Below are 18,337 nucleotides of genomic sequence, written 5' to 3'. Positions count from 1 at the left end.
GTGTGTGTGTGTGTGTGTATGTGTGTGTGTGTGTGTATGTGTGTGTGTTTTAAAATAAAACAGCTATTATTAGCTTACAAGTTTGGGTCTAGACTGATTTTTATAAGCAACTTCACAGCCAGTCATTCAGTAATTAACTCCTAAATGACCTAATGACCATACATCTGAGAACCAAGAAATGAACATCTGGGTCATCAGTTGATATGATCACAAAGAAGTTAAAGAAATGGAGCAAGGCTTTTGAGCAGCACTTAGACACAGCAAAGTTGCAGGGCTAGATGGGAAGCTTAGTAGCTAAGGGCCTTTCTGCTCTTTGAGAAGACTGAAGTTCAATTTCCAGCATCTATACTGGGAAGCCCACAACTGCCTATAACTCTTGTTACAGTGGATCCAATCTCTTCTTCTGGCCTCTATAGTCCCCCCACACTGACATGTACATGCCCCCCAACACAAATACATAATTGCATAGTTCAAAATAATATAAATCTTTTTAAAATAAAAATCAAAGTAGCAAAGAAGCAGTAATGTTTGTTGACAAATCAAATTTTGAGAGAATAGTAAAGCATCAATTATATTAAAATCCAAATAATCCATTTTGGCAGGTGCAATTTGGCATCCAGATGGACCACACTAAACAATTCAATTCTATTTTAATTATTTAAATATCATGTTGTGAACCACTTACTTGGCAACTAAATATGTTGAAAATCTGTTAATAGGAACCACACTGTGGTCTTGCTCTGTGGGGGAAGGCTTTCTACTGTCTCTGCAGCATTTATAGCTGAACTCGGCTTTGGAAGACTGCAGGTTCCCAAAAGGAAAAAAAATGAAGGAATGGATTCCAACTTCTGTGTGTGCAGCAGAACCTGGGCTTTAGACTCAACTTACATTGGTCCAATCAATCCTAACAGCAGATCAGTGTCATATTCTAAAGATGGAAAAACAGACTGTCTCTGCTGAAATAATATGTCCAATGTCATGCAGCTGGAAAACTGCATGTTCAAATTTCAAAGCTAGCTTGTTGAATTTCAAGAACACATTTGGAGGCCTGCATTAAAAAAAAAAAAGCAAGAGTACACTCAAAGCATAAGCCACTGCGAGTAGGTTCAGCAGGGCTGTGCTAATGTCTGTGGTCCAAGCTACCACCAAAGGCCATGTGGATGTCTAGAGTCTGTGCTGTAGCCTAAAGCCAAGTGGATGCCCATAGACACTGCTTCTTCTAGAGGCCATATTGATATGAGTGACATACACTGTCACTTGTGACCATGGTAATGTCCAGGTTCACGCTGCCACTGAGGGCCACACAGGGGTCCATGTTCCAACCACAGCTGGGTTTTGTATTGATGTCCATGGCCCATATTACCACTGAATGCCATATAGAAATCAATGACCTGTGCTGCAGCCTGAGGTCATGTTGATGTGTCCATGGGTCATGCTGTCATGGAGGGCCATATTGATGTCTACACTGCCACCTGAGGTGATAATGATGCACTAGCTGTGCTGTCACAGAGAGCTATATGCAGGTTTCTGGTCCTACTGAAACTATATCTGTGTTGATGTCTGTGGTCCATGTTATCACTGAAGGTCATGTGGGTGTCATTGGTCTGTCTGAATCCATGTTGGAGTCTGTCAGAAGTGCAGCAGCCAAGGGCCATTCTGATCTGAGTGGCACTGCCACCCAAGACCATGTTGATATGCATTCTCTGAGCTGCTTCTGAGGGCTTTACCTCAATCTGTGGTCCTATTGTAGCTGGAAGTCCTGTTTGTGGTCTGTGCTGTCACTAGAAATCATGTAGAGGCCCATCATCTATGCTACCACTGACTTTGAAGAACAGTGAAACTATGTTTGTGAGATATGGAATGTCTGCAGATGCACAGTTGAGGAGGGACATGGAAGGTTCTGTGACAACCCCTACTGCCACTCCCCCAACCTCTACACCAAACCACAAACTCCACAAAAGTAACAGCCTATACCACTAAAGAGAATTCTTAAAGAGTGTGACAGAGATGCTAAAGGGTAGATGTCTACCATTGATGGCTCTTGATAGAGGTCCAGTGAGGGAAGGACTCAGTTCTAATTAAAGGCAAGCCACTGAGAGTTTGACCATGCCCCAGTGAATATATAGACAGCAGAATTTGGACTTTTCTTAAATTCTTATTTTGATTTTACCTTTTTGGGGGGTGAGGGGGAGGCAGAGGTAGACATGGAAGGACTAGCAAGGGAGTGTGATCAGGATATATAATGTTAAAGTCCCAGAGAATCAATAAAAATGCTATGTAAAAAAGAAAATTTAAAAAGCACAAGGAAGATTTTCATAAGAAATATCATGAGTAGCCCTCATAGTAATTGAAAACAACAATTCTCTAAGATTCTACATTAGTACTTTTCTGGTGCTCTGATTAAACACCATTGACCAAAAACAACTTATGCAAGAAAGTTTATTCTGGATTACTATTCCAAAATGATGCAGAGAGCAAACTGGAAGTAGGAAGAGGCTATATACCCTAAAAGCCTAGCCACCATGACTTACTTCCTCCAGCAAATCTGTTCCCCCTAAATCTCCTTCAAGTGGGGACAAAGTGATCCAATACCTGAACCTACAGAGGTTATTTCTCATTCAAACCACTGCATTCTAATCCCACCTCACCTCACTGCTAGATCATAAGGCAAAAGGAATTTAGTACAACTTTTAAAGATCCTGCCATCCTTAACAATCTCGACATTGTTTAAAAATCCAAAATATCTTCTGAGATTTAAGGCAATCTCTTACTTAAATGCCCTATAAAGTCAAATAACTACATATTCCCAACATACAATAGCTCAGAATATTCACTCTGATACCAAAAGACAGGATTGGGACCACAGGGGGAAAAAATACTGGACTAAAGCAAGACTGAAACACAGCAGAATATATTCCAAATCCTGTATCAGAGGGCTTAGACAGTTCCACTCCTCCAACTTTGTCACTCCCTGAATGTAGCTATCCTTGGCAGACAAGTAGGATCTCTAGCATCTCCAACATCTTCACTTTCAATCTGTGCTTCTCTCTGAAATTTCATGACTTCTCAGGGCCTCCTGTCTACAGGGATTTCATGTCCAGTCTCCCCTGCCACATGTTGCCTGACCAACCTCAGCAGCTCTCTGAACTTTCAGAGGGAGATTCAAAGGTCTGCTCACCCCTGCATCTTCATATTTCCAAAGCTAGTACCACACGGATGACATTGCCAAGTTTTTCTGCCAACATGGGATAAACTCTTTACTCCTTTGACCACAAGAGCTATAGCTTTTGTATGGTGACCCAATTACTTTCTAGGAGCAAGCAATACCCTAGGCTTTCCCCTTTTACAAGTTGAACATTTAGCTGGGGTGGGGGTATAGGGTAGTTATTACCTATTTTTTTACTTGTTAATTTAGTCTTTCAATTAATGGGCAGAAAATATTCTGATTTTATGTGAATATATCACACAGATGGCCTCTAGCCATGTTAGTAATAGTAGCCTTATTCCCTTCTCAAATCTTATGTGCCATACCTCTGTAGTCTGGACTATTTTCTGCATTATAGCCTTCCAGGCTTGTAGTAGAATGACCCACTAAGCGCTGCCTATAGGATTCAATTACTTTTCGAGTTCAGTGTTCCAAAGCCGTACGCATTCCTCTATAATCCAAATGTTCTGGTTGTTCACAGCCCCAGTCTACTCCCTGATACCAAGTTCTATATTTGTTACTTAGGAAACAACTGTGAAGAGATATCATGACCAAAAGTCACTTGTGAAAGAAAATTATTTTGGCTCATAACTCTAGATGGAGGTCAAGAATGACAGGAGGAAATGGCAGCAGGTATCTGAAGAAGGGGGAAATCACACATCTTCAGCTACAAACTGTGAAGTGAAGGGAGAGCACACTGGAACTGGAGTCACTAAAACCTTTCAAAGCCTGCCACCAGTAATGTACCTGCTCAAGCAAGGTTCCACCTTCTAAAGGTTCAACTACCTACACCAAACAGAGCCACCAATGGAGGACTGTGTTCAAATATGTGAGCCAGTGGGAAATATTTCTTATTCAAAATATGATACACATGATGCATATTAGTAGGAAATATTTGAGTAGCTATCACAGTAAATTAAAATAGGGATTCTTTAAGAAAGCTGAAGGGTTTTTGTTGTTTGAATCTGAAGATACATAATTTTCCCACCCACCCCAGACTCCACCACACCAAAAAACTTCAATTGCAATATTCAGCAAACCATGGAAATTGTGCTAATTATGAGTTAATAAACTATGATAATTTTTAATGAGTACAGGAATCCTCTGTGGGACCTGTCAGAGGGCATAGTAAGATCAGGACATCTGAAAACATGGATGATGTTTTTTCAGGTCTAATAACCTCTGCTTGGCCACCATCTTGCCAGGTCTTGGACCACACTTAGAACAGCAAAAGCAGCAGTGCGCTCAGCTATCTTCAGGTGGTAATAGACAATCTTCTGCTCAGAAACTTCATCAAGCCCACTTGTGGCTACACTATTCAATTATCTCTTCATTTTTAGTTTTTTGATTTTGATCTCCTAGACTACATTCTCAGAAGACACTATAATATCGAGTCTCTGGCTTGGTCATTACTGTTATTCTTATGCAGGTCTACAATGAAAAAAAAAAGCAAGTGAGGCAGAAAGAAATATAAAATGTACAGCTTGGAGAGAAAAAAATGAAATGAGTTATTCTAGTAAATAAATAAATAAATAAATAAATATCAACTTCCCCCACTGATCTATCATCTTACCAGATATCAACCCAAATTCTATAGTATAATTTTCTTTAATCTATTGTACACTTACATGTCAATTAAATCTGTTACAAAAAAAGAACCTACTTTCAGAATAAACTTTGTTTTTAATTTTTTATTTATTCTTCTTTCATATATTCCATCCTGGCCATGGCTTCCCCTGTTCCTCTCCTCCCAAATTTTCTGCCATCTCCCCTTTCCCCCAGTACACCAATCCACTCCTCCTCAGTTTCCCTTCAGAAAGGGCAGGCTTCCCAGAACTATCAACCAAACATGGCATATCAAGACACAGTAATAGGCACTTCCCCTCATATTAAGATTGGATGAGGTAACCCATTAGGAGGAAAATGGTCCCTAAAGCAGGTAAAAGAGTCAGAGACACATATTTTCCCCCTGTTCCAACTGTTAGAATTCCCACAATAAGACTGAGGTACACAATCACTTGATATGTATCTGTGTACGTAATCAAATATCAAATATATATGTATATGTGTGTGTAAATATATATATACCTGATTGTCAGTTCAGTATTTGTGAGCCTAGGTTAGTTGATTCTGTTGGATTTCTTCTAGTGTGCTTGTGGTAGCAGGATAGCTGATACCCTATGATTTGTTTAGCAGAGAAACTGGCTGAAACTAGCAACTTTTGAGCAAATCCATATACTTCTTAACAGGTTCTGTTCTAGACCTCAGTAATATGATCCTAGACATTTGGGATCTTGGAAGAATTCATTTCTTTTTTCTTTGTTGTTTGCATCATCACCTTAATGTCAATGCTGAAGTATTATTTCAAAAAGCACTTAAAATAGATTATACCCTGCAACTTTCTTCTTAGTCCATACCTGAGCAACTTGATTCAATTTTAAAATACACTCTTCTATTACTAAATAAAAGAACGATTCTCATTTTTATCAATTCTGAAAACTTGCAGTTTTCCAAAGAAGATAAATATATTGATCAATTACAGTCAAGTAAAATGTTAATTTTGATCACACTTAACCCAATGTAATAACTTTAGGTTAACTTGTCTGCTAAAGTTGAAAAATATTGAATAATTTTATTCTTCTGCTCATTCACTTGATTAAGTGAAATAATTTTTGAGGCTGATATAATACTAATAACTCTATCAAATCTCTGTCTCATTAAAATTTAAGCTTTTATATAATAGAATTAAAGAAACTCATTCTTAAAACATTTTAAAGTAGTGGATATTATGTTTACCTACCAGAAAATCCACTCCATTCTCCCTTATTGCTCAGGTCTTTCTAGACATCTGTGTCTGAACAAAACCAGACCCTTTGAAACCACAAAATCAATTTGTTTTAGAGAAAGCCTACCCCATTCCCAACTAATAAGCCTTAAACTAAGCAAGTATTATTTTCTCTAGGCAGAATAATAGACATAAGGATGAACTTTTAATCCAAACTAAAGTAAATAAATATGACCAAAATGTTGTTTTCATAGCCTTCCATAGGAGCTCTCTGACAATCCAGAGAGAGCACCCAAAAAGAGTTCTCCAAAGAGACAGGACATTTCTCAAGAAGCCATCTCCTAACCACAAGGGGAAGCTAACCCTTATCAATCAAACAACAAAGGTGCCAAGGAATAAGAGATACAAACTAAGGATGTGAAAATTAAATAATTCCTCACACTCATATCCATCCTCTATATAATGGAAACTTCTATCATTGATCTATGGAGACATTTTGAAAGCCATATCAACTGTCTAACCATGGTTTCAAAAAACATTTCTCCCAATGCCACAGTCACTTCCTCTTCCTAGAACTCTAGAAAATAAAACAAAGGTCATAATAAAAGAACTTGCTTTCTTACTCTATTTGAAAACTGAAATGGCAAAACAGAATTATCCTGCTTCTGATTTTATCATACTACCTATCAGCTGGGATAACTCAACCTCATTTACAAAGACTTTTACAGTCTTATTTATTATTTATTTATTTACTTACTTATTAAAAGGTTGAGATATACAATCATCTTCCAGTATCCATGGTGAGCTGGATTCAGAAGACCTACAAATACACAAATCTGTTGATTCTCAAGTACTCATACAAAATCATATATACGCATGGTATATACAGTCTTTCACATTCTTTAGATCTTGTGTAGAGGCTCAGAGCACCTCACAGAATGCAAATACTATGTCAGAAGCTTCCATGTTGAGCTGCTGGGGCAATAATGACAAGAGAAAGACCATTTTTGTTTAGTGCAAACATAATTGTTTTTCAAAGGACTTTCAACTCAAACTTTATTTCCCTCTATAGATAGATAACCCAGAGGTACAGAGAAGTATCTGCAGCTAAAACATAAATGTGCATTTATAGTAAGAGGGGCTTTTCTACTTTGTTTATGAGTTCTCTGCAATTTAAGTTCTCTCTGCTCACCTCAGTAGAGTTTCCTAATATATGATTTTATTAGAGGAAGTCTGTCATTGTTTTCTCTCCTGTGTTAAATTAAATAGAAGCTTGCCCAATGATAAGTATGGCAGCTTCACTGAGATAGAGTTAGAACATTCGGCACAGTCCTCATCCCGAAGCTGCCTATGAATGCTACCCTCATCCATAAGCAACATAGGAAGAAAATGACAGAAGACTGTGCGCCCTTCCAAGGACTGCAGTGGGCAGGTCCTACTAAGATGTACCATACCAACAACTCCAAGTATAAAGAACTTACAAAATATTTTTCTCACTTTCTTCATAGATTGTCTGTGGATTGGTAGAGTTTTGTTTTATATTTCTTCCCATTAAATATTACTATGGACTGAATTTGTCCCTACACATAAAACCATATTTGGCATTTAAATTTCATCAGTTGGATGGACTCTAATCCAATATTCTTGATGTTCACAAAAAGAGACAAATGTAATGAAAGGACAAAGAGAAGACAGGCATCTCTCTAACGTTTGGTCTCATTATCTCTGAGAAACAAATGTCTACTACTTAAGCCACACATTCTCTGATTTTCACAAGTTTCCAAGCTACTAAAGAAATAGTATTGTTTGGCATTGGCCAAAGCCAATTAAGTGACCAAACTGTATATGAATTGAAATTCAGGATAAATTCTTCCTACAGAAAGCCTTTGCAAGTCATATGGAATTAGGCTTGCAATTAAATATCCTCTCAACACAGATAACCAAAATGTTAAGACAGAAATATTATCCAGATGTCTATTATTGTATACAGACTATCAAGAGATAATGATATTAATATTACTGCATCTCACAGATCAGTAGGTTGAGTGAATTCAACTCAGCAGCTATCATTTGGGAATAGCTACAATTAAAAAGAAGTATGTCATCCAAAGGCTCAACTGGCTGAATATCTAAGGTGTTTCACTCATGCTGACAAATGATGCTGGCTGTCAGTTCTATCTCAAATGTCTGTGTATGTTCTCTATGTGTAACCTGGGCTTCTCATTCCCCATCAGATAGGCAACCACCTTAAAAACTGACCTGAACCAAAAGGAAGGGCTCTAGACTCCATCTCTGTGTGGGAAGAGTGCTAACGAATCTGTGGCCATCTCAATTTACCACTGATACATTCTCCTTCCACTATGTCTCATCTGCAAGTTGCCAGTTATTTGGCCCCATTCAGCTTAAAAAGAATCTTGGGGAGAAAGTGTGGTAAAGCAATGTATTCCACTAAAAAAATAAGATTTTACCAGGAGAGGTAATTGGGTATTAGCATAGACAGCTTGCAGCTTAGGCCGAACATAGCCTGTCTCGTTTATGACTTAATTTAATACATATTTCATTTGTCTTTATTTATTTGATTCATGTGTACATAATTTGTGTGTTTGTGGACACTCGTGTGAGGGTTTGTTTACCTGCACATGAGGACCAAAGATTAACATTGAGTATTGCAGCACCCCTCCTTTTCCTAAGGCATAGCCTAGGCAGTTTGATTCCCCTCCTCCCCCCCAAAAAAACCAAACCTTTCTTTCTATCCACAGAGTAGTCTTGTTTTGTAGTTTCTCTGTGCATTACTTGTAGACAAACAGCTGCTGGAAGAAGCATACCTTCAGGGATGGATTAAGAAGCTTCTTGATAAATAGAAACCTATTTTTAGGCTTCTATTTACCCAATAACAACCCTTTTGTTTATCACAGTCCTTCTATTTAGGACACTGTCTTTAGCAATGCCATTTTTGAGGACCACATTGGACCTAACAGTGTCACTTTACTGGCATTTCATTTGTGATAACAGGGCTCACAGATTGCGGTTGAGTTATTAGCATATCAATACTACCTTGGGGTTAGTTAATTAATATGTCAAGGTATATCAGGGCTAGGCTCATATCTGAGCTGCCTTTTGGTCTGCCATTCATTCATCAGAGCTTGCCTTCAGGACATATCTCTTCTCAGAGCTGCCTAATGGCAGGCTCCTATATTACAGGCATTACATGAGTCTAAGTCACACAAAATGTTTTCACTTATGTTCCTAACAGGAATAGTTCTCAACCTCTCTACCTTATTGTTTGAGATGTGGTTTTCCCTGAACCTTCAGCTCACCACTTGCGCTAAAAATTTCAGCTTGGACACTTGCTTGACAGCAAAGAAGCCTGTTTCCCCTTCTCCAATGCTGGGATTAAAGGTACATACCTATTTATCTCTTACTACACGGGTGCTAGGGAATGACCATAAGTCCTCAAGAGTACTATCAATTCAGCCATTTTTTTCTGTTCATTTTCTTTAAATCAAGGTAATGAATAAACATCTTCAAGTTACGTAGTCTTAAAAGACTTGTAAAAATTTAAGAATAATCCTTTTAACTTTTTTGTAATTCTTCTTTAAATATTTGCTACAAAAGTTTAATGAAAGTCTACATTCTTAGGAGAGACTTTCTGTGCTACCTATTCTCAAGGCACATAGGACACAAAATAAGGAAAACTCAAAGGACCTTTTTGTTTCTGGCAAAGTCCTTCCACTCCTCCTGACATATCACCAATTCAGTTCCATATTATGACGCAGACAACATAGAAGCTATAATTATAACTTATCAGAACGGGTTGCCGCTGCACATGCTTATCAATCACCTTCCCACAATTCTACTCCAGGCAGGGCATAACTCAAAATTCTTAAGATTTCCCCTCTGAAGGTAGTTACTCCTCCACTTTAGGAACAATCCTTTCAAGCAAAGGTTGCTTTTATTCTCATTCCCAACATTCAGCAAAGCTTGATGATAAGTTCCCTCTTCTTCTTTATTAGCAAGCTATTGTGTCTCCATTCTCTAAAGTTCCTCTACTATATTGAAATGTGCATCCTAGATGAAATTAGGAGATTAGCCTGCCTTTGGATCACTGCCTCCTATTTCTTAAAGATCCACTTAATAGTCCTGACCAATATTCATCAAGTATATCAGAGCCTCCCTTTGACTTACCCTATCATTGTTCTGTCCATTATAACCTATTTTCTTCATTTGCGTCTGTGCTCTGGTTAGAAGACAGTTCATTACTACTGGCAGTCTATAACACTGGCAGCTTACAAGTTAAGAATTTGTACACACTTCAAAAGTGCTGCCACTAAACCCACTTAGCATTTTCTGGCACAAATTTCTCTATTGTACTATAAAGACACTGTCCTTATGTGCAAACCTCCAACAACTCTTGACTCCTCATCCTTATATGACAGATACTTCTTAGGGAGATGCAACATATACTATATGTGGACTCACCCAGAAAGGGAACTCATAGCAGACCAAAGTAACAACTTTACCAATGAACAATTTGGTGAACCAGTGACTTTCACTGGGGTTACTTAAAGGAGAAGAAATGATTCAAAGATAGCTGCAACACCAAAGACATCATGGTTGACAGCTCACAAAATCTGGAAACCTAGAGCACACTGCAGGCAGGACACAGATTGGAGTATATCCTTTCCATGCAGGTCAGTTGGTTTGAATCTCTTCCCAGTATCTCAACTAGAATCCTAGGCAGTTTGACTGGTCTCTGCTTCTTCCAGTTTGCTGGGATTTTCTGAGATTGTCTCTCAGCCAGCTGTGCTGCTTATATATTCTTGGGAAGGGAAAAACTCAGTGAATCTGGTCAGTTTCATGGACTTCTTGAAGCTATTTTGTGTTATTTAATGTCTTAATGGAGCTTCCCTACAGGTGGAGTATTTCACCTTCTCCTAGATTCTAGGACCTAAAACATTCCAGTTTCCCTTCCCCTAAACACCTAACCCTAAAATATCCAGTTGCTTCATTTTTCTCTTATATCTTAAGTCTTAACAAGTTTTAACCTCAGAGAAAACTGCTACATACAACAGCTATCTTCAGCAATCTGGTAATGAGGATAGTGCAGTTGTTTGTTTGGACTTGGTTTGGGTTAAGAAAATAAAATAAAACCAAAAGCTTAATGATCTGAAAATCCATCTCAGAATGTTAAGGAACATGAATATTACAAATATATGAATCAAAAGCAAGATAGAAAAAGAGTATAAAAACTAAGGCATCTTCCACAGGAGAATTTTTTGTTTGTTTGTTTTACTTAGCAATTACTGAGAGGATTGCCCCAAGTGAAGGCACTGCAGATATGGGAGTGAACACTCACCTTCACTCGTGGGTTCTGCCTTCTTATTATAGCCCAAGCTTGGAGAGTCACTAAGTAAATCAGAAGTTTGAAATTTTAGGACAGTGTTTTCCTTATAAAATGATGAAATCAACTTTTGTAGTTTATCTCTCTTGAGTCATGCAAATGGAAAGGGAGGTAGGAGTGGCCTAATGTTTTTGCAAAGCTATTAGAACTCCCTTGGGGAAGAACATAAGTAAGTTATAAAGACACAGATTTGAAGCTATCATCATTAGTAATGATATCATTATAAAACTAATTGTTACTACATTCTTGGGCATTTATCTAAAGCAATTTTTGTCTTCTTGCTATTTTTGTCATTCAAACAAAAGAATAATGCAATCCTAGCTGAGGAGAATAATGATTGCACCTGTCAAAATTGATCTCTGCCTCCGCAGTATGATCTTGTTAGAATATTTATTTCTTCTCTTTCTGATTTTTTTCTGGGGAGGTGGAAAAAAAAAGAAAGCAGATGTCTACCTCTCCTGAGCTTTCTCTTCACTGATGCTCAGGGCAACAACCTTTCAAAATTAGGTACCAATCAGTGCCAATTCCTTTGGTAACAATTGTAATAACATTAATGTGATGAACTAATGAGATATTAATGTTGTTGTAATAGACATTTCCATAGGCATTCCATCGTAACTCAATAGGTTAATAATGGGTTTTAATCTGCACTTGGCAAGCATAATACATGTTGAGTAGAAAAGGAAGAATTTTGATGGCTTTCAGCCATCAGGTGTAATGTGCATACTTTCACAAAAGAGAAGATGCCTGTTTTTTATAGTAGGTGCAAATGTAAACATTTGAGAAAACTGAATTTATCATATCATAGCCTTTATCCCTTATTTCCTCAGACATTTGATCCTTTCAAATGCAACATACTTGGAGAATAGATATTAATATATATATTCAACCTACACTCACCTATTTATTTGATTTTTAGCTTATCCACACTTAGCAAATGATAATGATTGAGAGGACTATCTCTCAGTAATTCAATAGCAAGAGTCAATATCTTTTATAGAGAGGTAACACACACACATATATACATATATGCTTTTACATATGTTCACATACATAAATGTGTAGAGAAGCACACAAATTGCATGTAACTAACTACACAAGCACACAAGGGCATACGCATATCCTAAAGAATTTCTATTGCTTAAAGGAAATAATGAGAAAGAAATGGAAATGGGTTTGGTGGTAGAAAAGAAATGTCAAAAGTGTGACTGGGAAGCTGAGCTATCTGGATCCTCTCAATTGGTAAAAGAAGATGCCTGTACTAAACCTGTTTTGAGCTCTGCTGAAAGAGATGAGAGAAAAACATGCCTTTGTGTGATTATTTATTCCAGCAAGCACCAGCACATGACAACTCAGAGGCTCCCTATTCCCCAGGCTAATATTTGAAAGACATTGCACCTCCAGCGCAATTTATAAGTGTTCCTCTTCTTTCTAAAGAAGCAAGAGGGTAAAAATGGAGGTTTTCATTATCTAATAATAAAAAAGAAAATACTAATGAAATTTAATATTGAGCACTATTCAAAAAAGATTTTTTAAAAATTAAAGAAAAAGTGTGATAACAACCCTTGGGTGGCAAATAAATGCCGAAGATATGAAGTTTTTTTTTAAGGTAGACTGTTTAATTAGTTGGTATTATTTCAAAATGTCAGTAACAGTGGGTATTGCTGCTTGTCTCTTCTTGCCTCAACTCCTCTGAGAGATTCCATTCCTGGGACATCTCTTTATGTTCCTAGTTCTGAGCATAGTTTTGGTAGAAGCAACTTTTTTAGTATGAATGGACACCATGTCTGCCTGGAGAGCACTTTGCAAATCATATATAATTTTCCTTCGCCAAATCTATGCTCACACAGACTATATAATCTGTAATCCTTCCATGAAGTTGCTTTTTAAAACAATGAAATAATAGTGAGTTAACTCAGTAGTTGCCCCAACCCCCCATCAATGTTTAGGCATTGGGAATTTAAAGAAAAAAAGTCAGTGTTGCAAACCACAAGGAGCTGACTGTGGAGTGGGAAAAAAAGTTTCTAGAAGAGATCACTACAACTGATAGAAGTACTAGGGGAGTATAAGAAGATTACCAGATGTGGCGATGCATGCCTTTAATGCCAGGATTTGGAAGGCAGAAAAAGGCAGATCTCAGTGAGCGCAAGGCAACCTAGTCTCTCTATATATTGAGTTTCAGAAAAGAAAAACGACATAGCAAAGAGATGTTGTATCAAAAAACAAATAAACAGACAAATATAAACTGAAGAAGGAGAGGAGGAGGAGGGGAAAAGAGGAAGGGGAAGAGGAAGGGAGAAGAGAAGGGGAAGAAGATGGAGATGTACCCATGTGTCTTTGGTGGTAGAGGGATGAGAAAATATAGGAAGTGTGAAAAAAACAGGCTAGAGTTGGTTCTTCCAGAGGGTGCCAGGAACAGGAAGATTGGAACTTAGGGGCCAGCAAAAGTCTTATCTCCTTTTTTTAGCCCTTTCTCCATATTTTACAGGTGGTAACTTTCTTGTTGTGTCCTCACATGGTCTTTTCTATGGTCAAACACTGCTGCTTTTCCACCCTTTCTCTTCTAGACAATACTAACAGTGAATTGGGGCATCATTATATGATCTTAACTTATATTATCTTTTCAAATGCTTTTAAGGATTTATCTTTTTTATTTATGTTTGAGTATTGTGTGTGTGTTTCTGTATGTGTCTCTCTTTCTCTGTGTCTGTGTGTGTGTGTGTCTGTGTGTGTGTGTGCACGCGCACATGTGGAAAAGCCTGCAGAAACCAGAAGATGGTGTCAGGTCCCCTGGATCTGGAGCTACAAGCAATTGTGAGCCATCTAACAAAGGTGCTGGGAACTAAACTCTGGTCCTCAGAAAGAACAGCAACCGCTCTTAACCATTGAGCCATCTCACCAGCCCCTGTAAATTAAGAATACCTTTAAAGTCTTATTTTTCCAGTAAAAATCACATTTGGATTTAACACCTGCAACATATGAATCTGTATGGGACACAGTTCCAAACCTAACATCTACCTTGAATTATCATAGGAACCTTTTAAGTTTCATGATGAATACTTATGCCATAAAACGTGCACAGGGAAGAATCTAGAGAATAAAAAACTAAGATATATTGTCATAAAGGATAAAAAGGTAAGAAGGAAGAAAAAGAAAAATTAATGTATATTTTTTTCTGTCCTTTTCATCACTATTAGCCATTCTCTATTTATCAGAGATAAATAAACAATAAATAATCTATTTTTATCCTACTAAAAAACTTAACAAAAGGGATAGATTACTGTAATCTGCTTTACTTGGTTCAGAACCCTGGCATCCCCAGGTTATTAGGCTCAATGGTCTGGAGACGTACTAGCTTTCAAACACTTGCCTAACATGCTCAAACCCTAAGTTCAGTTCTTAACACTGGAAAAAAGAAAAGCGATTGATTAAAGTGAACCCAAAGTTTGGCTAACATTATACTAACCAAGGAAACACTATAGTTTCTATGTTTATCCAGCAGTAGAGCCCAAAGATCCATTTTTACTTCTAGCTCCCAATGGACCCAATGAAGCATAAAAAAAGCACCCAATGCATTCTAAACCTTTGCTGATATTTTATTAGATTATGACTTCTATTACTCAGAATGTGCACAAGCATCATTACTCCATGAATCATCATAGTAGATTGATTTCTGCTGGACATTAATTTGTCTTGGCAACTGTGAAGATTAATATTGATGACCAACCTGATGTATCCAGAATCACCTAGCAGACAATCCTCTGGCTCTGCTTATGGGAGATTATCTTGAGTTGGTTAATCTAGGTGAAGGTGTACTCTATCTGTGGGTGTCCCCATTTCATGAACTGGGGTCCCAGGTGGAACAAAAAGGAGAAAGCACACTAAGCACCAGCACCATCACTCACTGCCTCCTGAAGGCAGATTCAGTGTGGCCAACTGCCTCAAGCTCCAGATTTTGAGACTTCCTCACCATGATGGATGATGCCGACAAGTTGTAAGCCAAATAAACCTTTACTCTCTTAAATTGCTTTTGTTGAGGTATTTTACCACAGCCAAAGGAAACTAATACAGCATCTGTACCAATAAACAATCAAACATTTTGACTGGAAGAAAAATACTGGCAAGTATTTCTAGAAACAAAAAGTATCAGTGGTTTTTAAGAAGAAAAAGGTTAGGGTAGGTAGAAGTTCGGTGACTCAGGAACCGAGGTAGAATCTCACAGTAATTAGCTCTTTCACCCAAAGCTGGCAAGATTCCTACCTTTCTAATGAATACTAGAAATGTTACAATATGCTAGGATCCTTTGGGAGTTTGGGAGCAAGACAAGAAGCATTATACAGAGATGACTACAAAGCTAAAATGCAGCATCAGCAGTAACTTTAAATTTATCATTTTAAATTTATGCATGAATTCAAATCTGTGTGTACCGAAATGTGTTCAGGTTCACACAGAGGCAAGAAGACGAAGACGCTGTCAGGTACCACGGAGCTGCAAGTATGAATAATTGTGAACCTACCTCCTCTTCCCTTCTATTTCTAATATGAGTGCTGGGAACCAAACTTAGATCTTCTTGGAAGAGCAGAAATCGCTCTTAAACATTTGAGCCATCATACTAGCCCCAAAAGACTTTTAAAAAATAATGTATTATTGACTGATCCAAGCATCTGTCTTGATTATTTTAAGAGAGAAGATTTATCTTTCAATGAATAAATATGTCATTTTTAAATGTATGGGAATGCAATTATCTAAAAGTTCTTCTACTTCAGATGAAAATTTCTTCATAGTAGCCAGTAAATGCAGTCTGCTCTGAACTGCAGGCCTCAGCTAGACATGAATTAGACATGACTGGGGCATAAAAACCTCTGTGTTTCTTTCCTGATTTCTCTACCTACTTCTATTTCAGTCCTAAGCATCATCTGAGTAAATCTGCCCTGTTTTATATTCTATGCCTAGTGCTCTAAGAATGCTAGTCATTCAATAAGTATTGTTGAGCAGTGTCTGAATAATAATTAACTTATTGTAAAACATTCTTATTCTTATGCACACACTGTTCAGTCCTCACAAAATTTCTTTTCCATTTTATTTAGATATCTTCATGATACTTTTGAAATACTATATGTCATTTTTTACTTTTCTAATTTAATTTATTAAGATCAGGAAATATGTCCATATTTATATATGTTATCTCCACGGTCGTTAAGGTAATAGGTGTTCAATAAATCATGCTTGGTTGGTTGAAAGTTCAGGAAAAATACTGATACTGTGACTTTTTTTTAAAAAAATGTGACATTAGTTGTGTTATTGAGTAGACAGCTCCTTAAAAACTTAATGAAATAAACTTTCAATTTTTTTTGAGGAGTTGTGTTTTAAATCAATATATCTCTGGATGAAATTAGGGAAGCTATAAGACATTAATTTTTAACATTTACAGTTTAGACTGTCTTACTGCTTGCTCTATATCCTATAACTCTTTATTCTAGAGATAACTCTAGGGAAGACTAGAAGGGCATAATTTCAAGTTTGAAAAGTCTCAGGTAAAAGCATCCACAAAAATCAAACAACTCAGCACTCTTGATTCTACAATGTGACATAAACTAAATCATCTTTCTGTCCGTGTGAGTACTGCCCTCTGTCCCCAGGTTGGTGCTGGATAATGCACAGATATAATTTTATGATGGATTCACAAAAAAAATGGTCAATGGTTCACCAAGAACCAAACATGAGCAGACACATTTCTGAAGCTAACCGTCACGCTGCTTACACAATCTGTTGATCCACTGAACAAATATATGTCGAAAGATTAAGCAGGAGTTGACTGCCATTCAGGAAGATAAATGCAGAGCAGACTCATTTTCCGCCTGACTTAATGCTTAAGGATTTGTATTAGAGGAAGGTTGGGAAGGGGGATGTCTGGAGAGGGGGAGGGAAATTCCAGTCACCCAGATCTTTACAAAGAGATTATCTTTCCAAAGACCTCACACAGCCGTCATTCACTCTCTGGACTGGAGTTCTTTCCTGTACTCCTTTATTGTTGGAAGAAAAAAAGACATCCAAGGAAATAAAAGAGGGCTACTGGAGGAGTTGCCTCACTATTCTGGCCTTGTCGATGGAACAATGGGAGAGAGAATGTTCAGTTTGTGATTTCAACGGGGGGTTGGGGGGGAGGGGGAAATAATACCAAAAAGGTAAAAAAGGTACATTGTTATCTGGCTCTCAGAAAAGGTCTTGAGCCATTAAGCAATAGAAAAAAGTGAGCTCCTGAGGAGGGAACAAAGTGTTCCTTCTGGTTCCCACTGGCTAGACCAGAGTTGTCACAAGGGAGAGAGGAAGGCCAACGTTGGTTAGGCTCTGTATTGCTGTTGATCCTACTATAAGGGTCTGAGCTTTACTACAGAGTTTTATTCCAGAATAAAATAAATGACAGAGGGAAGAAATAGAGAAAGAAAGGAGAAAACAAGAGGAGAGAGGAACTGAGGAGGAAGAAAAGAACAGGGAATGAGGAGAATAGAACAAAAGAGAATCAAAAGCTATTTTATGAAGTAAGCACATGTTCCTTGATGTTCTGCCTATAGCACAGTTGGCAACACAATAAGCAATCACACAGCTGCCCAGTTCAGCAATCTGTGAACAATTTCCAGAGACATATAACTCTGGCCTGGTCAGGAACATATTAAAAAAAAAAAAAACCCTGAATTCTACAGAAAGAAAGAAAGAAAGAGAGAGAGAGAGAGAGAGAGAGAGAGAGAGAGAGAGAGAGACAGAGAGAGACAGAGAGAGACAGAGACACAGAGAGACAGAGAGAGACAGACAGACAGAGACAGAGACACAGAGAGACAGAGAGAAAGGATGGAGGGAAAGAAGGGAGGGGAGAGCCTTAAGCCAAAATATCTCACCAGTGCCCACCAGTGCACAGGGAAGTAATTCACTTTTTGTCAGTGTTTACTGA

This window comes from Grammomys surdaster, unplaced genomic scaffold (assembly GCF_004785775.1).
Source record: "Grammomys surdaster isolate TR1022 unplaced genomic scaffold, NIH_TR_1.0 126029, whole genome shotgun sequence".
Lineage (NCBI taxonomy): Eukaryota > Metazoa > Chordata > Mammalia > Rodentia > Muridae > Grammomys > Grammomys surdaster.
Note: the sequence above shows the minus strand (reverse complement) of the source record.